The following is a 24,519-nucleotide window of genomic DNA, read 5'->3' on the forward strand; positions in this document are numbered from 1 at the left end:
TTGCCTGCCTCAATGAGATCAGCTGTGGGTTAAGTATGCACCACAATGCCTGAGCCTGAAAACAGGCCGTAACGAATCCCCCCACTCTCAGTTTCCTCAAATATAGGTTACAGGGATGAAGAGACTTATTTAGAAATGATTACATTAATTATTGAAAATTCATTCTGATTCAATGGCTTTTAGTTACCATTGGCAACAAGTTGCCATGGATAAATGCGAAGAATACTAACCTTCTAACTATGTCTCAAATATACACGGTTCAGAAAGTTACTAAAAGCAAACTTTATACAAACCAGAAGGACAGTTGAGGCTTTGGCCTTTGTCTTGAAAAGCCATTCATAATGGAGCTCAGAAAACATGAAAAATGCTCAAACACAATGGGATCCATGTTGTTAAACCTTGAGGTAACTCAGAATGATGGAATGGAACAAATGGGCCCAATGTATATGAAAAAAAAATTAATGAGTTTATTCAAATGGAATTCAGTGACATGCATATAATACCACTGAATGTCAACATACATTGTTTGCAACAAGGACTCTATGCTTGGTTTCTCATTACCTTAAGCTGACCCAATCTGTCCGAGATTTGACTATTCAGTTTGGGAAGATGTCAGATTGTGGTTGGAACTTACATGGATGACATAATCAGTGAACTTTTCAAGACTTTTCAGCAACGAAAGAAAATAATATTTGGATGTTAGGAATGTTTATGGAGGTCAGAGTGTTCGCAATGTTAGCAGTCCACAAGCAATCCTTTGCCAGTTTTACGGTTGACGTATGATGTCCCTCAGTGTGTGGTATATTGATCAATTGGTACCCAGTTAGGAATGTTTTTGACAAAGTTGAATCAACAGTCTGGATTTCACTTTCTTCTTAAAGGACCATGATTTTCTTTCCCTTTAAAATAAAACTAAAACAAAACTCTTATTACTTATTTCTCGTTAATCTCCTTTAAATACATAACAGGTTAAAGCAGATTGCTGGCTGGCATTTATGTTCAGCATCATTTCTGTTCTCAGCCTCTAACAAAGTGTCATATACAGGGTTTGGAACCAAATCAGTTTACAGTCATTGAAGCATACAGCTCAGCCACTAAGTTATTCCATACGCAATGCATCATAATGCATGCAGGTCAGTTTTTCTATTGTACAATGCTACAGACCTATATTCTTCACAACAGGTCCAATGTCCTTCTTATACTTACAGTTACTGCAGCTTTGTCACCATTAAAAAGTAAACAAAATGCCCTTCTCAGCATAACCAAAGGGTTATGTCCAAGCAGGTTAACATCGATCAGGAGCTCCAGGTACTAAAATGGATTAACAGTCAGGACAGACGGCCCTCTATCTTCCAATCAACACCTTTCAAAGGACAACCAGTCCTGGAGACTTGGCAACCCTAACATGAACAGGCATAACCAGCTGATTTCTACACATGCTCACAGAGGGGTGTGAAGATTGCCAGAACTGAGTATTTGAGCCATGCACCACTCTAACATTGAGGCTCCAATTTTAACTCATCTCCCATCCCCAGCTTGGAAGAATACAGACAGTTTGTGGCGGGGGGCAGTTAAAATGAGGGCATACACATACATCTCCTGATCCTGCTGCCTTCCCATCTTGTCTAGGTGTTAGCCTGCTGTTTTGAGCAGGCGAGTGGGGCACCTTCAGGAAGGAGGTATGCAGATCAGGTCCCAGTGGTGTCAACAGAACCTGACTGCAATATTAGTTGAAAGCCTGAATGGGAGAGAGGGGACCAGTGGTAGCTACCCTATCAGACCAAACCTGGTGGGAGATGGATCATAGGCCAGAAGATGCCCAGGCAGGTAAATAATTAAATTAATTTATGGTTTCCTTGTGGGCCAGTAGGATTAGGCGTGCTTCTACAGGTCTCAAGGAAGTCTTGAGCCTCCCTTGTCCTAGGCTCACCCTTCCCACCCACCCCCACCCCCTCATCCAACCCTCCTCTTTCCAAATCATCTCTTAGCTTCCCACTCCTGCGGCTGAGATCCCACTCCTGCTCCCCTTCTGGCTAAGTTCAGATCAGTCAGTGAGAAAATCTATCCTCCTCCTACAACTTTTAAAATTGGAGCTTAAATGTTTAAACATTTCTTTTTTTAAACAAAAAACAATGATGATACCCCACCTGAAGTTATTGTATTGACCTCTTCAATTGGGGATCAAAGAAGTCTGGTTAGGCTCAAATTATTCCAACAGCTCCGTTCATCATGCTGGATGAGAAATTGTGGACGAACACTTTCTCACCCAAATTGTTCAAGAATTTCATTGATCCCCAATGGGACTAAGCAGTGGCTTTTGACAGACGAGGGTAGAAAAAGTTACACCACCACTAAAAATGTTACAGTCTTCAGTTATAAAATGCCACACATCTATCTGCCTTCATGCTGATTTCAATAAAAAGCACTGCGCCATTAAACTCCCACATTTCATCAGTTTGTATTTTTTTTCCCAGGATATGCGGTGAGTCTGTACAGACCGGTCACAACAACAGCTGCTTCTTCCTACACAGTCCCTTCTTGGCACTTAGTGGCATCTCCAAACTCCGCAAAACACCAATGCATGGGCTGAGAACTCTGCTTTCATTGCCAAAAAACATCTACGTACAACTCACAATGCAGCTGACTGGGTGTGTGTTAGACCACCACTCAGAGCGAGACACTTGGAAAGATAGTGATTATTTACAGAATATCATTACTTTAGGCTTGTAGAATCATGCAGTGCAGAAGAAGGCCATTTGTCCCATCGTGCCTGTGCCAGCTCTTTGAAACAGCTATCCAATTAGTCCCACTTCCCTGCTCTTTCCCCATAGTCCTGCCAATGTTTCCTTTTCAAATATTTATCCTATTCCCTTCTCCTCCACCCTTTGAGGCTGTGCCTTCCAGATCATAACAACTTGTATCGTAAAAATCTTCCCTTTGGGTCGATTGTCAATTATCAGCATCTTATGATGTCAAAATTGAATTGATTTTCTTTATATACGAAGGAATCATCCAGCGAGATGGAAATTGGGAAACTTAACTTTGTCTTCCAGTCCTGCCTTTTCAGGCACGTTCTCAGTTTCCACCCCCCCCCCCCCCCCCCTTTTCTCCTTTTCCCCTCTCCTGAACCAAGTGCCTCCTTGCAGCGGTCCACTCATGTCCTTATTCTAACATCCTCATTTTCATCAGGGCTTGCTTCCTGACAGAGGCACTGAAGCCAGTGGCTTGGTAGCTTTACCACTTCCTTGGCTGAGATCTACAATCTCAAGCCTGACTAAGAATTGGACCATGGGCCATCCTTGTCTATAAGATGCAGATGTTCACTCAATAAATTTACTGAAGCCTTGGGTGTACCACAAATATTCCTTTTATGCCAATTTCTGTGGGTCTTCCCCTCCCAGTTGCAGTCACGCTTCAGGCACTACTCTCCTGAGAGAATTTTCCATTCTGGTCTTGCTCTATTCCTCTCTCAACATTCCTCTCTGGCTGCTCTCACTCTTCTTCAGTCTTTTTGGAACTTGTTGTCTGCTCCAATCTGCCCCAAGTGAATCTCTTTGCCTTATCTTACGCTTATCTCCCAGTCATCTCTCTCTGGCCATTCCTGCTTTAGGTGCAGGAATGCCCTACCTCAATCTGTCTTGCTGTTCTACTCTTTGTCTCTCCTGGGAACCCTCTGCTACTTATTTAAGCTAACTTTTCGATACATTTTGTTAATGCCCAGAGAAAAAAGGGACAGGAAATCTGTAATTGCAGATAGCTTCCATCTTACAGCCAGATAGCGTGCTTTTAATTCAAAAAGAGACATTCTAAAGCAGCCCAGGCCACTCTTTCTCTCCACTTGGCTAATGTCCAAAATAGAGGCTGTTGGAAAGTCTAACTTAACTCCCATCACACTGACTGTACTACATTGAACCCTAATATATCACCTGATGATTGTCCAATGTGCAGCACCATTTGTGACTCCTCAGATACTGAAGCAGTCCATGTCCAGATACAGCTAGACCTGGACAACATCGAGGCTTGGGCTGATAAGTGGAAAGTAGCATTCGAGCCACACAAGTGCCAGGCAATGACCATCTCCGACAAGAGAGAATGTAACCATCTCCCCTTGATGTTCAATGGCATTACCATCGCAGGATCCCCCACTATTAACATCCTGGAGGGGTTACCATTGACCAGAAACTGAACTGGAGTAGCCACATAAATACCGTGGCTACAAGAGCAGGTCAGAGGCTAGGAATCCTGCGGCGAGTAACTCACCTCCTGACTCCCCAAAGCCTGTCCACCATCTACAAGGCACAAGTCAGGAGTGTGATGGAATATTCTCCACTTGCCTGGATGGGTGCAACTCCAACAACATTCAAGAAGCCCGACACCATCCAGGACAAAGCAGTCCAATGGATTGGCACCCATCCACCACCTTCAACATTCACTCCCTTCACCACCGATGTACAGTGGCAGCAGTGTGTACCATCTACAAGATGCACTGCAGCAACTTACTGAGGCTCCTTAGACAGCACCTTCCACACATGCGACCTCTACCAACTAGAAGGATAAGGGCAGCAGATGCATGGGAACATTACCACCTGCAAATTCCTCTCCAAGCCACACACCATCCTGACTTGGAACTATATCACTGTTCCTTCACTGTTGTTGTGTCAAAATGCTGGAACTCCCTAACTATGGGTGTACCTACACCCCAAAGACTGCAGCAGTTCAAGAAGGCAGTTCACCGGCACTTTTCCAAGGGAAATTAGGAATGGGCAATACCTAGCCTGTGACATCTACATCCCACAAAAGAATAAAAAAAAAACCTTACCACTGGTACTGCAGATAAACCTCTCTGGGAGCTGGGTTGGACTGTCACAGACCCTAGACTCACTTCAGTGTCCAACTGCCAATACAAATATATCTATATTCACATGTGTCTCCAATGAACCCAGTCGCTAACAACAATGTAACAAATGCTTCCAAAATATTCAATGCAGCCTGTAACAATGTAATGTTGTACAAATCATAAACATTGACATTACAATGAAACGGTTGTTATGTTTTTGAAAATATTCTCCGATAACTGACCAAACAGGGCTTTGGTCAGTTGTGGGATCTCTATTCTTTTTGATCAGTCCAAGTGATAGAGTGTAGTCCCATCTCATTGTAAGGTGATGGTCAAAGCCACTGAGTGACAGTTTTCATGGAAAAATGGGCAGATTCACAGAATGTGTTCACGCAAGTATTGCTCAGAAACACTTCAATCCAATCTAATAAAAACGGAGTAAGACTTGCTGGGGGTAAATTTGATTTCGATCAAAAGTGTAAAATGGGCAATATTCGATCAGTTACCAATGTCTCCCAATTTTAAATATTCATTGAATGGAAATGAAAATCAGGAGAAATGCACAAAGGTACATTAAAGACATTATATATTATACATATGATCCAATATCACCCATTATACACTATTGTCCAAAATTACCCCACTCACTTTCCGTAAACCAGTAGTACTGACCAAGGCTTATCTCCTATTTCTGTTAATGGATGGATCACTGACTGCATTTCAGGAATTGCAAAAATGCTGTTTGTCTTTAGAGACGAGGAGTAGCCTGTGAGGCAAGAGGGATATATGTGTTTATTTAAAAGGGCGGTGAGAAACAAATTTGTTCATCTTCCACTATAGTTCTCATTCACAACTTTCTTAATTGCAGTTCCACTTATTTCATTTTGTCTTGGGCAGGCAGGGTGTGTAGTTCAATTTTAGGGATGTTAAATTAATGTGATGGAGGCCTAAAAATTGAGAGGCTTGGGACCTATGTTACCCCTTAAAGGGAACATGCAGTGTAGCAAATAGGTTGCACATAGCAGATAAATTAGAGTGGATGGTGCTAGGGACTATCATTAGAATATTTATTTCTGATAAATGGCAGTTTAGAAAGAGATTGGGTAATAAGAATAGTTCAACTATTGCTCTAACAATGAGAACCACCCCTATAAAAGCAAAGATGGCAGTATGAATCAAATCCACCTATTGACCTTCACATTAGTGCAGCTTTTTGTCAGAGAATTTTCCTAACAAAGTGATCCACAGTTTCTATATTTAGATGCTGGAGGCCAGAGCCAAACAGGCAACCAGTTACATGGGATTAATTTAGGCACAGTTTAAACAACTGTGTAAAAACCCACCATTAGCTGTTTCTCCATTGAAATCATTAAAATGCCATTACTTTCTTAATTTCCTTTTAATGATTCAATTCATCATTTATATTTCAAAGGGACGTAGCTTACAGCCAAGGCATGGAACTAACGGTCTGAGTGTCCAGAAAAGCCAGCTTGCGTCCAAGAAATCTATGACATGCTGGTCTGTTACCATAGGGAGAATTCTACCAGACCCTTGGAGGCAGGTTTGGAGGCCGGTGGAGGGGGGAGGTGGGGAATAATATTAGAGAAAAAATGCATCAGGCTGATTTGTTGCCGTGTTCCCACCTCGGACCGCGTTCCCATGGGCAGGCTGAGTCTGTTATCAGCAAACTGCTTGGCAGCAGTGGGAAGCCAATTGAGATGGATAATCAGGCAATTAACTACAATTTTCCACCAACATTGCAATTTTCCCAGCTTCAGAGGGGCCCCACACTGTCTCAGCACCTTGGCAGCTCAGAGGAGACGGCTACACAGTGGGAGGTCGGAGTGGCAAGAGAGTTCAAAGCTTTACGACCTTTAATGGTAAAAAATGGCAATGCTGATGTCTTCTGCTGTCAAAGGCTTGGCATTGCATGAGAATCTCCTAGAGATTGATGTCTACAATTGTGCTGTGGGGGTGCTGCAGTGGCAGCCACTCCCATCAGTATGATGGTGCCTCCATCGTGTCCCTCCCACTCCTGCTGTATTCTCCTCAGCAGCACTCTCACTGCAGATGCAGTGAAGGTTGATGGCCACCCTTGCAATGGGGTGCACTAAATTAAACTCCTGTCTCCTAAACCCGCCCACCATCCCTAATTGGATGCCGATCCCAGAGGTGGGTTCTCAATTGCCTGCCTGCCTTGAAACAGACGGCACTCTGCTATTGCAATGGGGTTGGGACACAAATTGGTTCCGACGACTGCAAGTTTCCTAAGTCAGGAAGATTCTGCCCCATGTCTCTCGTCATACATTCAACTTCTTTTTGAACAAATTCAAATTTATGGTTTTTCTAAAGAAAATTTAGGAATATAGGAGCTGCTAGATGGAAAAAGACTAAGGTCCATTTAGTTCGTCTTCTACCATCCTGGTCATCGCATGGCACACATTAATGGAGTAATTGATCATTCATAGCAATCAATCTCTATCAATTAGCCTACAACAGACGTCAGTAGTGAAGACCTACTGGGAATCATAAGTCGAAAGCCACCCATTCCTCCTGAAGCATATTATGCTTACCACATGTCATGTCTCAAATTACTCATATACTGTATGCCAAAATGTTATTTTTTGAAAAAACCTATCTATTTTGCACTTAAATGAGTCAATACTAACTGCGTTCACCATCTCCTTTGAGAACACATTCCACAGATTGACAGCTCGCTCACTGAAGTATTGTTTAATCTGAAATTGTTCTTTCCCTGTTGGTTTGACTGTCTTTGTTGTGCTTTAGTGTGCATTTTCAGGTTTGCCTAATTGGTTGCAATTATGCCTTGGTTTTTGGGATTGCCAGTAGTAGCGCAATGAGCGGAAGAAGCCAACCTCACTAGACCTGGTAGATAGGTGCACCAGCCTTTGGGATTCTCACTGGGCTGGATTTTAAGCATCAGTGCTGCTCCCGGCAGAGGGTGATAAAAATGGCAGCTCACACATGCAGACCGCACGCTGCCGAGTTGCTGTGATCTACCACGTGGAGGCTCACTTCAATACTTGGGTGGGCCTGCACCCCCACCCCCCCGCAATCATGTGGTGGGGATGGGCTGTCTGATGCCGGCAATGGCGTCAGTCGACTGTGCACAGGCGCTGGCACCATTTTTAAAGGGCAACCAGACTTTCCGTTGAATTAAAATTTTTAAAGTCACATCACCACCCCCCCCCCCCCCCCAACTGTTGCAATAAAAATTCTATCTTCCCTTTCCTACCCCACAATACCAATAAAATGATGTATTTGCCCTTTTTCCCCATACTGTACAAAGTTTAAAGTTCACCCCTTCCCACCATCCCCTACACTCATGATGATTATTTGACTCCCCCACCACCGGCACTAAAAGTCTTAACTCTCCCCACCATCCCTACCAGTGTCACACCAGTGTCACACCGGTGTCACACCTGCTCTCCCCAGATGGGGAAGTGAAGGCATGGGAGTGCCGGCTGCCACACCGAAGATCGCAGAGGGGCCCATAAGATCCCATGTAAGTTCAGTTAGATGTATTAATGGTGCTCATTTCACTATGCAGAGCCGGGTCCCATCACCCAGCGACGGGGGCACCGTCATGAGCCTTGCCAGCACCGGGTAGATCAGGCCTGGCCCTCCTGGTGTCGGGGTCCGTGTCGGGCCTCAGCTTGAATGGTCTTCCCGTCGCCCTCTTGCCACTAAGTCCAACGTTGGGAGTCTGTTAAAATCCAGCCCAGTTTTTCTGCTTTCTCACAGAGGCATGTACTGGGACTTCTCCTCAGTTCAATGGGTCAAAGGTTTTGGTGTTGATATAAACTCAACCCAATTTTGACCAGAGATCTCTCACCTGCCGAAGACGCTCTAAGTATTCATGCACTTTGCTTTGAACATCTTCTCAAAAGACATGTTAACAAGGATGCAAAAAAGTACTGAGGTTCATCTCCAAAGGAATAGAATCAAAAATTAGGAAAGCTATGTTAAAATTATATAGAACTTAGGCTAGACCACACTTGGAGTACTGTGCACAGTTCTGATCTCCATTTTACCAAAGGATTTAGAGGCACTAGGACAATGCAAAAAGAAAATTACAAGGACAGTACCAGATCTGAGAGGTTTGGAGTAGCAGGAAAGACTGAACTGGATGGAGCTCTTTTCTCTGGAAAGGAGAACGTGTGACTTCATAGAGGTCTTCAAAATTCTGAAACAGTTTGCTAGGATAAATGTAGAGAAAATGTTTCTGCTTGTGGAGGAATCCAAAACTAGGTGTTATGAATATATGATAGTAATAAAACTAATAGAGAATTCAGAAGAAACATCTTCACCTTGAGAGTGGTTAGAATGTGGAACTCACAACCACAAGGAGTGTTTGAGGTGAATAGCAGAGAAGCATTTAAGAGGAAGCTAGATAAATACATGAGGAGAAAGAAATAGATGGTTTTGATGATACAGTTTTATAAAGTAAGGTGGGAGGAGGCTCGTGTGGCAAATAAACACCAGCATAGATTAGTTGGGCTGAATGGCCCTTTTCTGTGCTGTCATTTCTATGTGATACATGATGCAGTTTTGAGTGATGTACTGAATCCAGTAACCAAGCTTACGTCAGCTAAATGGAATCACAGAACTAACTGCAAACTGGCCTAGTATGTTTAAGTTAACATGCAGAACCAACTGCAGGCTGAGCTGTATTTCAGCTAAATTAATGTAGGCCAGGCCTGTGCTTGCTAAATCAACACACAGAGCCAACTGCAGACACCTGTGTGTGTTGATTTAGTATTACATGGAGGCGTTATGAAACACTTTCATAATCTTCTAGCCCATAATATTTTATGGGCTTATTTACTTGTAAAGATATGCACTGCCTGCCTGACCACCTAATTGTAAAATAGTCTGAGCTTTCATTATTTGGGCTGCCTGTCACACAAATTTACTCACCAGTTAGACTCATACAGCGCAGCCATTTGGCCCATCATAACTGTGCTGGCTCTTTGAAAGAGCTATCAAAATAATCCAACTTGCGTACTCTTTCCCCATAGCTCGACAAATGTTTTCTTTTCTAGTACATATCCAATTGCCTTTTGAAAGTTATTGAATCTACTTCCACCACCCTTTCAGGAAGTGTATTTCCAGAACATAACAATTCACCATGTAAAAAGACATACTCCATCTCCCCTCTGTCACTTTTGCCTATTATTTTATCTTACCCTCCTGCCAGTGGAAACAGTTTCTCCTAAATCTCTCCTTAACCTTCTCTTCTGGTCTCTCCACATAGCTGAAGTCCTTCATCCCTGGTACCATTCCAGTAAATGTCTTCTCCTTTGGGATGACAATTCTCAGGAAAACCATAAGGTGGCTCCTCATGTAGGGGGATGTGGATGGGGGGCAGTGGGATTGATGTTGTCCATCTTGGTATGTGACAAACAGACTTTTCTGTTGGCTCTGAGCTAATTATACACTGCCATTGGTTGTTTGACAGTGGTCATAGGAAAGTGTATGACTTGCTCTGCTTGATTTCAGTGATTGCAAGTGACGACATGGAGGTAAGCAATTTTAGGAAAGACACATACGTCCACGAATTTGCAACCAAGTGGATTTTCAATTGATTTCACTCTTATGATCTCTTGTAAAAGCTCGCTGTTGTTGTCAGGTCTTCTTTTATATTTGAGTTACAGTATGAGACAAAGGTACAAAGCACAAGTGCATAGGGTTGGTTTCCCTGCCAAATACATATCGTATTGACTTTGGTTGTGAGGGCTCAGCCTGCTGATGTTGTACGTATATATGTTTCCAAAATAATTCACTGTTAACGTAAGTTGATATCATCATGATTATAAGTGCACTTGTTTCTCAAGGTTCCAGAGCCCGTGTGAAGAGAGAGAATTTTGACTCTTAGACATTTTATTCCATTAACCAACATCACAAAAACAGATTATCTGGTCATGTCACAATGCTCTTTTTAATTAAATAAAAGCAGGTCGGCTGAGCAATGATTTTATAGAAGACTGCATCTCGAGAATGTATAACTTGGGCACTTAATTGCACTTTGCCCTTGCCTCCTCCTTTAAACCAGCCAATCACAGGGCCAGAGTTTAAGGTCAGAGCATAGAGGTCAGCCATTTAGCTACAAAGGGCTTACATTCCTGTAACTGACATCTCATTCAAAAAAAACCTCAATGTTATCATTACAGTTGCAAGACATAGCATTTGAATAGGCAGCTTCCTGTTGGTGGGAAATTAATTTGCAATAACCACAGACACTGGAGTTATTGAAGGTGTAGTATTAATAAAGTGATAATGTAATAAACGGAACACATGGACCTGCAAAGCTGAAAGAAAAAGCTAATGTTCACCTTGCGATAAAATCTAATAGGAATTGCAGGTAAGAGTTACCAAGAATACAGTGGAGTACGGCAGTGTAGTGGTTATGTTACTAAACATATAATGCTAAGGATGAGAGTTCAAATCCCACCATGGCAGTTTCAGAATTTGAATTCAGCCTAATAAAAGAATCCAGGGCTTAAAAAGCTGGCCTCATTATAAGTGACCATGAAGCTATCAGTTATGAATTTTAAAAAAAACAATTGTTTTACTGATGTTCATTAGGGAAGCAAACCTGCCATCCTTACAACCAAAGACACTAAAGTACTAACATGCACATGTCTCAATCAGTGTTCCCTCTAAGCTGTGCAACAGTTTGGAATCTACCATGCAGTGCACGCAACAGATAAATAACCAATGTCCCCTATAAGATGTGTGCAATGAACAGGCTGCGCACAGCAAAGAAAAATTACAGGCACCATTGGTCTCAATTATCCAAACTTCTAACTACCTGCAAGAATTTTCATGAGAGATGGGAGCTTGGTTTTGCATAAATCAGCAATTGATTAATGGTAATTGGTTTTGCACACTTTGTTTCTTGATACAGCAGCATAAGTAGTATTCTCAATGTGAAGTACCTGTTAGAATTTACTACGTGTAAGCTCTGATATTTAGCTCTAGGTTAAGATCATCAGTAGGGTTCAGAGCTTTGGGCCAAGGAGAATTGTCAGAGAAATTTGTACAACGCATTAGTTAGGCTATATTAGATGAGGTGCCATTTTGAGTGTCCCAATATAGAACAGAAGTTAAAGTCATAACAGAGTGTACAGCAAAGATTCACTCGGATGATGCCAAGGCTAGGAAGCTATCGTTTTGAGGAATGACATGAGCTTGTATTTTTACAACCAAAGCAGAGAAGACAGCAGATTTAATAGATGGGGTAAATAGTGAATCACTGTTCCTTTTGTTTGAGGAGTCAGAGGTGAGTTGTCAATTGTCACCAATTACAGGTTAGAAAAAATTTATTGATGCCAAGAGTTTTTGGAGCCTGTAATACTTTGCCACAGGGAGTGGTTGAGACAAGGAAAAATGTATCTTATATGAAAATTGTTAAAGGGAAAGTGGAAGATTAAAAAAAGACAGAATGCACATTATATAGCATCTTTCATGTATTTGGGACATCCCAAAATACTTCGTAACCAATAAATTACTTTTGTAATACTGTGGCTAGGCAGACAAATATGGCAGCCAATTTGAGTGCAGCTAGATCCCCCAAACATCAAGATAATCAAAGAATAGAATAGCATCACGAATGATTAAAGTATAGAAAGAGGCAGTCAGCCTGTCGAGTCTGTGCTAGCTCTCCACTGGAGCAATTTAGCTAGTCCCACTCCCTGCTTTTTCCACGTAGCCCTGTATTTTTCAACGTCAGGTGCTTATCCAATTCCCTCTTGAAAGCCACGATTGAAAGCACACTCTCTGAAAGTGCAATCCAGACTGTAAGCACTCGCTGATTAAATTTTCTTTTCCTGGGGTCACCTTTTATTCTTTTGCCAATTCCCTTGAGATGGCTCGGAGAGCATCTGCAGTGCACTGTCGGCAATGCTGCATGCCTTTATTTAAACCACTGCAAAAAAAAAAACCCTTAGCAAATGTAATCACCTCTAAGTCTGCCAAATGATGCTTCACCTCCCGAAGGACGTGGATGAGCTTTCCGGACGTCGATGGTGGGCACTGAGGAAATGGCTTATTACCTGCACCAGATTCCACCCCCCCTCCCCCCCCCTTTACCCCCCTTCCACCCCCCTCCCCTTCCCTGCTCCACCCTCTCAGCTCACCCCCTCACAACCCCGTCCCAGCCCGCCCCCCCTCGCACCATCTTCACCCCGCACCCCCTTCCCCTGCACCCCCCCCCACCCCCTCCCTCTACCCCTCCCCCTTGCATCCCCTCCTCCCACCGGCACCATCCTACACCTGTGTAGGGGCCCCAACAACCCCACTGCCTTGTGGGCGTCTCGGGAGAGACCAAGGCTAAGGGAGTAAACCCTAACAGAAAATCCGGAGCGGAACCCCGTAGGCGGTCATGTGTCACCTTTGGCATGTTTCCGGCAGTTCCTGCAGCCATACTGGTGCCAAACGTCGTGTCCTGCACTCCTTTGGACCCCACCAGAAAGGCCGAGAGGGGGGTTTTGACGACTGGGCAACTCTCAACCTCCATAAATTTGCCCAGGCATGCGCCATGGAGAGGTCACTCCATAGTTGCCTCACAGCGACTGAAACAACATGGAAGGCAGCAGTTACGGGTTATAAGTCCAGATAAATTGGCGTAGAAACTGGGCGCCACGGGTTGCCTTTGTCGGTGGGAGAGGTCATTGCACCTCACTGGACAGCTACCGCCCGCCTCAAACCGGGCAGCCCCCGGTCAATAAGGTTCTGTCCCGCCACAGTCTGCCTGCTTCAATGGGTGCTTGGAGCTCAGGGTCATTGCCCGAAAGGTGGACTGATACACCGCACCAAACAACATGAAAAAAGGAAAGAAGGTACCAGCCCTTCGCTTTGCAAGCTGGAACGTCAGAACTATGTGTCCTGGCCTGTCGGAAGACCTTACACAAATCAACGATTCTCGGAAGACCGCCATCATTAACAACGAGCTCAGTAGACTCAATGTGGACATTGCAGCACTTCAGGAGACTCGCCTCCCCGCGAGTGGCTCTCTAGCAGAGCAAGACTACACCTTCTTCTGGCAGGGCAGGGATCCTGAAGAACCAAGACAGCATGGAGTGGGCTTCGCCATCAGAAACTCCTTGCTCAGCATGATAGAGCCTCCCTCAAATGGCTCGGAACGCATACTGTCCATCCGACTGCTCACCACCTCTGGTCCAGTACACCTACTCAGCATCTATGCCCCAACACTCTGTTCCGCACCTGAAGCTAAAGACCAGTTCTATGAACAACTCCATAACATCATTAGCAGCATCCCCAACACCGAACACCTATTCCTGCTGGGGGACTTTAATGCCAGGGTTGGGGCCGACCATGACTCATGGCCCTCCTGCCTTGGGCGCTATGGCGTTGGAAGGATGAATGAGAACGGGCAGAGACTGCTTGAGTTGTGTACCTATCATAACCTCTGCATCACCAACTCGTTCTTTCACACTAAATCCTGTCACCAGGTTTCATGGAGGCACCCAAGATCACGTCGTTGGCACCAGCTAGACCTCATTGTCACAAGGCGAGCCGCCTTAAACAGTGTTCAAATCACACGCAGCTTCCACAGTGCGGACTGCGACACTGACCACTCCCTGGTGTGCAGCAAGGTTAGACTCAGACCAAAGAAGTTGCATCATTCCAAGCAGAAGGGCCACCCGCGCATCAACACGAGCAGAATTTCTCACCCACAGCTGTTACAAAAATTTCTAAATTCACTTGTAACAGCCCTTCAAAACACTCCCACAGGGGATGCTGAGACCAAGTGGGCCCACATCAGAGACGCCATCTATGAGTCAGCTTTGACCACCTACGGCAAAAGTGCGAAGAGAAATGCAGACTGGTTTCAATCTCATAATGAAGAGCTGGAACCTGTCATAGCCGCTAAGCGCATTGCACTTTTGAACTACAAGAAAGCCCCCAGCGATTTAACATCCGCAGCACTTAAAGCAGCCAGAAGTACTGCACAAAGAACAGCTAGGCGTTGCGCAAACGACTACTGGCAACACCTATGCAGTCATATTCAGCTGGCCTCAGACACCGGAAACATCAGAGGAATGTATGATGGCATGAAGAGAGCTCTTGGGCCAACCATCAAGAAGATCACCCCCCTCAAATCTAAATCGGGGGACATAATCACTGACCAACGCAAACAGATGGACCGCTGGGTTGAGCACTACCTAGAACTGTACTCCAGGGAGAATGCTGTCACTGAGACTGCCCTCAATGCAGCCCAGCCTCTACCAGTCATGGATGAGCTGGACATACAGCCAACCAAATCGGAACTCAGTGATGCCATTGATTCCCTAGCCAGCGGAAAAGCCCCTGGGAAGGACAGCATTACCCCTGAAATAATCAAGAGTGCCAAGCCTGCTATACTCTCAGCACTACATGAACTGCTATGCCTGTGCTGGGACGAGGGAGCAGTACCCCAGGACATGCGCGATGCCAACATCATCACCCTCTATAAAAACAAAGGTGACCGCGGTGACTGCAACAACTACCGTGGAATCTCCCTGCTCAGCATAGTGGGGAAAGTCTTTGCTCGAGTCGCTCTGAACAGGCTCCAGAAGCTGGCCGAGCGCGTCTACCCTGAGGCACAGTGTGGCTTTCGTGCAGAGAGATCGACTATTGACATGCTGTTCTCCCTTCGTCAGATACAGGAGAAATGCCGTGAACAGCAGATGCCCCTCTACATTGCTTTCATTGATCTCACCAAAGCCTTTGACCTCGTCAGCAGACGTGGTCTCTTCAGACTACTAGAAAAGATCGGATGTCCACCAAAGCTACTAAGTATCATCACCTCATTCCATGACAATATGAAAGGCACAATTCAACATGGTGGCTCCTCATCAGAGCCCTTTCCTATCCTGAGTGGTGTGAAACAGGGCTGTGTTCTCGCACCCACACTTTTTGGGATTTTCTTCTCCCTGCTGCTTTCACATGCGTTCAAATCCTCTGAAGAAGGAATTTTCCTCCACACAAGATCAGGGGGCAGGTTGTTCAACCTTGCCCGTCTAAGAGCGAAGTCCAAAGTACGGAAAGTCCTCATCAGAGAACTCCTCTTTGCTGACGATGCTGCTTTAACATCTCACACTGAAGAATGCCTGCAGAGTCTCATCGACAGGTTTGCGTCTGCCTGCAATGAATTTGGCCTAACCATCAGCCTCAAGAAAACGAACGTCATGGGGCAGGATGTCAGAAATGCTCCATCCATCAATATTGGCGACCACGCTCTGGAAGTGGTTCAAGAGTTCACCTACCTAGGCTCAACTATCACCAGTAACCTGTCTCTAGATGCAGAAATCAACAAGCGCATGGGTAAGGCTTCCACTGCTATGTTCAGACTGGCCAAGAGAGTGTGGGAAAATGGCGCACTGACACGGAACACAAAAGTCCGAGTGTATCAGGCCTGTGTCCTCAGTACCTTGCTCTACGGCAGCGAGGCCTGGACAACGTATGCCAGCCAAGAGCGACGTCTCAATTCATTCCATCTTCGCTGCCTTCGGAGAATACTTGGCATCAGGTGGCAGGACTATATCTCCAACACAGAAGTCCTTGAAGCGGCCAACATCCCCAGCTTATACACACTACTGAGTCAGCGGCGCTTGAGATGGCTTGGCCATGTGAGCCGCATGGAAGATGGCAGGATCCCCAAAGACACATTGTACAGCGAGCTCGCCACTGGTATCAGACCCACCGGCCGTCCATGTCTCCGTTATAAAGACGTCTGCAAACGCGACATGAAATCGTGTGACATTGATCACAAGTCGTGGGAGTCAGTTGCCAGCATTCACCAGAGCTGGCGGGCAGCCATAAAGACAGGGCTAAATTGTGGCGAGTCGAAGAGACTTAGTAGTTGGCAGGAAAAAAGACAGAGGCGCAAGGGGAGAGCCAACTGTCCAACAGCCCCAACAAACAAATTTCTCTGCAGCACCTGTGGAAGAGCCTGTTACTCCAGAATTGGCCTTTATAGCCACTCCAGGCGCTGCTTCACAAACCACTGACCACCTCCAGGCGCGTATCCATTGTCTCTCGAGATAAGGAGGCCCAAAAGAAAAAAAAAAGAAAGAATTCCCTTAAATCTGTGCCCTGGTTCTCAATCTTTCCGCCAATGGGAACGGAGCTTTCGCCACTATCAACATCACATACACAAAGAAAGTTGGCAGGCATAGACTCAAGGCCAAAATTGACACCAGCGCTAGTGCAAATATCCTCCCAATCTGAATCCTCAGAGATATGCACTGGAGTCATTGGAAATCAATGATACAACTTCCAAACAATCTGCGTACAACGGGTCACCCATCCCTTACAGTGGCTCATTAATAATGCAATCCAGCTATGGCAAGTCGGCGTGGAAACCACAAGCGTTCTAACTAGTAGACATGAGCAGAACAGCAGTGGCAGGACTACCAATATGTAAGGATGTCAACATCATAACTATCCACAAGAGCATTACCAAGGGGAAATATGCAAGGACTGGAATCTGATCGCAGACTCTGGCTAGCATCAAACGGTGCAGTCTGGAAATCCAGCAACAGCACAACTATGCCGCACCTTCACTTTTGCTCTCTAGAGAACTGCCAGCACCACAATGAGCAAGAACAGACAGGTACCTCCATGAGACCAAGTAGTCTTCCCCCAACAAGTCCTCAACCTTGAGTCCCAAGCCTTCAGACCTGGAGGATGAGGAGAGGCGAAGGACACGCAATGTCCTGAAAGAGGCAGAGGAGAAATGAATTGAAGAATTGTTCGTTAGATCTTCGAGATGGGGTGTTGAAACTTTCCAAGAATGACAAGGCTTGAAAAGTGATCATCTTGAGAAAAGCAACAGAATGTGTTAGCAGGCTGAAGGCAGAGCAACAGCACTCCCGGTGGCATCGCTGGGACTAAGAACTGCCCACCTGCTGATTGGCCAGCAGCTCCATTAGTTGGGACTTCCTGCCTCAATGAGGTGGAAGTTCCACCCAAGACCAATTCAGGCCTTGGGGAGCGTATACTCCAGTCTGGATCCCCAGGCCCGGCAGAGGCGGGCTCACGACTGACTTTGTGGCCAGTGGACGGGGCCCCCCAGACCCACTGTAAAATTCCGGCCAGTGGTTTTAATACTGTCCCAAGGGGAAACCCCTTCCTTCAGTTCAAAAAACAAGCATTCACGATGACTGCTTCCTGTCACTCAGCTAACGTCACATCCATGCTGTCACAGTCTCTTTTATTCCATGTGCTTCAACATTGCTGGCAAGTGTATTATATGGCACTTTGTCAACGCCTTTTAGAAGTCCATATACACCACATCAACCCTCTTTGTTGCCTCATCAGAAAACTCAATAAAGTTAGTTAAATGTGATTTTCCTTTAACAAATCCATGCTGGCCTTCTTTAATTAATCTACCCTTGCCCAAGTGACTGTTAAATTTGTTCCAGATTATCGTTTCTGAAAGCTTTCCCACCACCAAGGTTAAACAGACTGGCCTGCAGTTGCTGGGCTTATCCTTACACCCCTTTTTGAACAAGTGTGTAACATTTGAAATTCTCCAGTCCTCTGGCACCACCCCCCCACCACCATATCTAAGGAGGATTGGAAGATTATGGCCAATACCTCTGCAATTGCCACCATTACTTCCCTCAATATCCTCTAATACATGCCAGATAATGAGTAGTTAATCTCCTGCTGATGTTGGTTGAAGTGTCAATGTCGGCCAGAAAACCAGGAGAACTCTGATCCAAAGCTTTAAAAAAAAACTTTTGCCTTTCTTTCTGGAATGAAAGATCACAAGTTCAGCTACTCATGGATACCAATACCCCTGTGGATCATTCTTCCTCTTCACTTCCTCTGATGCCATCACGTCTTCTAATCTTACCTCTTGCTGTGTATTCACAATACCCTCCAACCTTCCCTCTTTCACTATAAATGATCTGTCCTTAGCAAAGACCTCAGCTTTATCCCCTTATGCGCCACCTCAATGAATTTCCAGCTCAACATGACACTGAGTTCTTCCATTGCCTTTGCATCCACACACACTTCTTCGGCTGGGAGTCATCCCCCTGCATAGCAGACCCTTTTAGCCTTCTCAGTATACGCTCTCCACCTAGAGCCCTCCCTCTGGCCTCTTACCTTCAATATATCTTGAGAACTTCTGGCGTGACATTGTCGGTCTCCATTTTTTCTGATCCCTTCACTCGCTCTAACCTGTCTCCCTCTGAACTTGCTGCACTCCGTTCTCTCATCTCCAACCTTAACGTTGTCATCAAATCTTCTGAAAGAGTGGTACTGTTGTTGTCTGGCAAACTAACCTCTACCTTGCAGAGGCCGAATGCCAACTCTCCAACACGCCGTCCTACTTCCCCATGGATTATGACCCCACTACACAACATCAAACCATCGTCTCCATGTCTGTCTCTGTCCCCATCTCCTCTGGCAATCTTTCCTCCGTGGCCTCCAACTCCATGATTCCCCAAACCAAAACAGCCCGGTTCTACCTCCTTGCCAAGATCCACAAACAGGTCTGCCAATAGACTTGTTGATTCATAATAAAAGCAAAATACTGCGGATGTTGGAAATCTGAAATAAAAACAGAAAGTGCTGGAAATACTCAGCAGGTCTGGCAGCATCTGTGGAGAGAAAAGCAGAGTTAATGTTTCAGGTCTGTGAACTTTCATTAGAACTGGCAAAAGTTAGAAATGTAATAGGTTTTAAGCAAGTGAAGCGGGGGTGGGGGAAAGTGAAGATGTGTGATAGGGCAGAGGGCAGGAGAGATTAACCGACAAGGAGGTCATGGGGTAAAAACAAAGGGAGTGTGCTAATGGTGTGGTGAAAGACAATGCCTCAATGCAGAGACAGTGTTAAGTACAGAATAATGAACAGCTCTGTCCAAAAGCACAAACATGAAAAACCAAGTTTAAGGCAGGCGCATGATAAAAAAATGATAAAACAAAATAAAATAAAATAATGGTAAATAAGGCTCTGAAATTATTGAACTCAATGCTCAGTCCGAAAGGCTGTAGAGTGCGTAATCGGAAAATGAGGTTCTGTTCCTCAAGCTTGTGTTGATGTTCACTGGAACACTGTAGCAAGCCATGAACAGAAATGTGGGCCGGGGAGCAGGGGTGAATTGAAATGGCAAGCAGCCGGAAGCTCGGGGTCATGTTTTCGGACTGAGCGGAGGTGTTCTTCAAAGCGGTCACCCAATCTGCGTTTGGTCTCCCGAATGTACAGGTGACTGCATTGTGAGCAGTATACTAAATTGAAAGAAGTACAAGTAAATCACTGTTTCATCTGAGAGGAGTGTTTGGAGCCTTTGATAATGAGGAGAAGAGGAGTTAAAAGGGCTGGTATTACTCCTTCTGCGATTGCATGGGTAGGTGCCTTGGGAAGGGGACTTTTCACCCCACCAGCCTACACATCCAAAGGATCATCCTCCAGCATTTCTGCCACCTCAGCGTGATGCCACCACCAAACACATCTTCCCCTCCCCTCCCCTGTCAGCATTCCGAAGGGACCGTTCCCTCCATGATGCCCTGATCCACTCCTCCATTGCCCCCGACACCTCATCCCCTTCCCACGGCACCTACCCATGCAGTCGTAGGAGGTGTATTACCTGCCTTTTACCTCCTCTCTCCTCACTATCCAAGGCCCCAAACATTCCTTTCAGGTGAAGCAGTGATTTACTTGTACTTCTTTCAGTTTAGTATACTGTATTCGCTACTCACAATGTGGTCTCCTCTACATTGGGGACACCAAACGCAGACCGGGTGACCGCTTTACAGAACACCTCCACTCAGTCCGCAAGCATGACCTTGAGCTTCCAGTCGCTTGCCATTTTAACACACACCCCTGCTCTCATGCCCACATTTCTTTCCGAGGCCTGCTGCAGTATTCCAGTGAACATCAACGCAAGCTCGAAGAACAGCACCTCATTTACCGATTAGTCAATCTACAGCCTTTCGGACTGATTTAATAGTTTCAGAGCATGACTGCCCTTTTTCATTATTATTTTATTTATTTTCTTTTCTTTACCATGTGCCTACCTTAAACTTGGTTTTTCATGTTTATGCTTTTGGACAGACATGTTGTTTCAGCCTATTCCTACCCCACTCACCTGATTTCTTCCAATCTCAACTATATTTTTTGCTCCCTTTATTCAGTTACTTCTCACTTACATTGTTACTCTTCTGATATGCTCCATCACTTTAACAGTTTCCAATTTCCAGGCACAAACATTCTCATCTTCACCATGGACGTCCAATCTCGCTGCACCTCTATCTCCCATCACAATAGTCTTAGGGCTCTCTGCTTATTCCTTGAACGGAGACCCAACCAGTCCCCATCCACGACCACCCTCCTCTGCCTGGCTGAACTTGTTCTCACATTGAACAACTTCTCCTTTAACTCCACTTACTTCTTCAAAATAATAGATGTTGCTATGCTTGCCTTTTTGCAGAATTGTTGGAACATTCCTGATTCCAGTCCTACTTGGGCTCAGTCCCTTACTTCTTTTTCGCGTATGTTGATAGCTGTATCAGTGCCTTTTCCTGCTCTCACCCTGAACTGGAAAATTTCCTCAACTTTGCTTCAAATTTCCTCCCTTCTCTCACCTGCACATGGTCCAACTCCAACGCTTCCCTTCCTCGATTTCACTGTCTCTATGTCTGGGGATAGGCTATTCACTATAGGCTGACTGACCCCCACAACTACATTGGCTACACTTCCTCACACCCTAATTCCTTTAAGAACTCCATTCCATTCTCCCTGTTTCTCCACCTCTGCTGTCAACCTTCCATACCAGCGCTTTTGATGTGTCTTCCTTTTTCCTCAACCAGAGATTTTCCCCCAACTGTGTTTGACAGGGCCCTCGACTGTGTCCATCCCATTTTCTTCACTTCTGCTGTCACCCTATCCCTACCCTTGTTCTCACTTTGCTCCCCATCAGCCTGCATATTAAATGGATTATCCTCCTTCATTTCCACCACCTCCAGCGTGACACCACTGCCAAACATGACTTCCCCTCCTCTCCCTTTTCAGCATTCTGTAGCGATCATTCCCTTCATGACACCCTGATCCAATGCTCACCCCAAATCACCCCCTCCCCTTCCCATGGCACCTTTCCATGCAAGCACAGCAGATGTAACACCCGCCCTTTTATCTTCTCTCTTCTCACTGCCCGAGGCCCCAAATACTACTCCCAGGTGAAATAGGGATTTACATGTACATCTTTCAAATTGGTATACTGTTTTCACTGCTCACAATATGGTCTGCTGTACACTGGGGAGACCAAATGCAGATTGGGTGACCACTTTGTGGAACACCGCCATTGAGTCTGCAAGCCTGACCCTGAGCTGCCGGACGCTTGTCATTTTAATTCTCCACCTTACTCTCACACTGACCTCCCTGTAATCGGCCTCCTGCAGTGTTTCCATGAAGTTCAAAGGAATCTCGAGGAATAGCACCTCATCTTTCGATTAGGCACTTTACAGCCTTCTGGACTCAACACTGAGTTCAATTTCAGACTTTAACCTTGGCCCCATTTTATTTCCTTTTCCTTTGCAGGTTTTGGTTTTAACTTGTTATTCCCTTATTTTTGCTTTCATATTGCATCTGTTCATCATGCTGCCATTCATATCTCCTCTAGGCTCATCTTTTGTTTCTTTAATTGTCCCAACACCACTCCCTTTGGCACTGCACCACTAACTCTTTTATCATTTAACCTCTCCTGTCTTCCGCCCTATCACAGACCTCTGTTGTTCTTTTTCTACCCTCCCCCCTTTCAAATGCTTAAAACCTATTACGCTTATAACTTTCCTCAATTCTGATGAAAGGTCATTGACCTGAAAAATTAACTCTGTTTCTCTCTCAACAGATGCTGCCTGACCTGATGAGTATTTCCAGCATTTTCTGTTTTTATGATAGCAGGATAACTCACTTGTCCTTCAAATGAGATCAAAGTCATCCAGAATAGCCTGTGTATTCCAGCTTGATGTGCAGATTACAATAATCGACCCAGCATGGAAACACTTGGCCACCAAAGGGTTACAGGAAAGGTATAATTGCTTATTTAAATCAGTCTTCAACTTTCAGCTGACAAGGTTATGGGAAGAGAACAAGACAGTGAGATTAGTTCTGAATTGCTTTAGGAAGGAGATGGCACAGACACAAAAGGCTGAAGGCCTCTTTCCATGCTGTATGGTCCTATGGTTTAAAAGAAAATTTATTGATGGAACAAAAAATTGAAATCCAATTGTATATAGACCAGAAAGAAAGAAATACTTGCATTTTTACTGCAGTTTTCATGACTCCAGATTATGGTTCAAGCCCCACTTCAGAGATTTGATCACATAATCTATGCTGACATCCCAGTGCGGTACTGAGGGAGTGCTGTATTGTTGGAGTGCTGTCTTTCAAATGAAACATTAAGTCACAGCCTTATTTTCCCTTCTGGTTGAATGGAAAAGATCCTTTGGCACTATTCAAATTGACTGCAACTGAACAAAGATAGGCAAGAAGAATGGGCAGACATGTGACAAATGGAATTTAATACAGAGAAGTGTGAGGTGGGAGCAGAGCAGAGCGGTGACTGGCGGACCTGGTGGAACCTGATCCACAGCGGCAGCAGTCTCTCTGCATCTCTCAGCGCGCGCTGAGACTCGAAAAGAGGGGAAAAAAACTTACAGCGATGTCACGGGAATTCTGCAGGGTGATTGGTCGGGTAAGTAACAGCTGTTAGTGTATTTAAATTGCTTAAAAAAGGCGAATTTTTAAAAAAAACTCAAGTGATAAGGTGAGTAGTACTACTTAAATTAGAGTAATTTATGAAGGACTTAGATTGCAGTGGATAGTGTTTGGAGTGGAACAAGACCCCTAGTGTAATTAGTATTTTTTAAAGGGAGTAACTAAATTAATTTAAAGGTAAGTCATGGCAAGAGAGCTCAGCCCCGTGATATGCTCCTCCTGCGCTATGTGGGAAGTCAGGGATGCTTCCAGTGTCCCTGACAACCATGTGTGCAGGAAGTGTATCCATCTGCAGCTACTGACTACCCGCATTATGGAGCTAGAGCTGCGGGTGGATTCACTGTGGAGCATCCGTGATGCTGAGAACGTCGTGGATAGCATGTTGACAGAGGTGGTCACACTGCAGGTAATGGCAGCACAAGCAGAAAAGGGATGGGTGACCACCAGGTGGAGTAGTAGGTGCAGACAGGTAGTACAGGAGTCCCCTGTGGCCATCCCCCTCTCAAACAGGTACACCGCTTTGGATACTGTTGGGGGAGGGAATGACCTCCCAAGGGGAAGCAGCAACAGCCAGGTCTGTGGCACTAAGGATGGCTCTGCTGCACAGCAGGGGAGAAAAAGGAGTGGAAGAGCTATAGTGATAGGGGATTCTATCATAAGGGGTACAGATAGGTGTTTCTGTGGCCGCAAACGTGACTCCAGGATGGTATGTTGCCTCCCTGGTGCTAGGGTCAAGGATGTCTCGGAGCAGCTGAAGGGGGAGGGTGAGCAGCCGGAGGTCGTGGTACACATTGGTACCAACGACATAGGTAGAAAAAGGGATGAGGTCTTGCAACAAGAATTTAGGGAGCTAGGTAGCAGATTATAAAGCAGGATCTCTAAGATTGTAATCTCTGGATTACTCCCAGTGCCACGTGCTAGTGAGT

This window comes from Heterodontus francisci, chromosome 17 (genome assembly GCF_036365525.1).
Source record: "Heterodontus francisci isolate sHetFra1 chromosome 17, sHetFra1.hap1, whole genome shotgun sequence".
Taxonomy (NCBI): Eukaryota; Metazoa; Chordata; class Chondrichthyes; order Heterodontiformes; family Heterodontidae; genus Heterodontus; species Heterodontus francisci.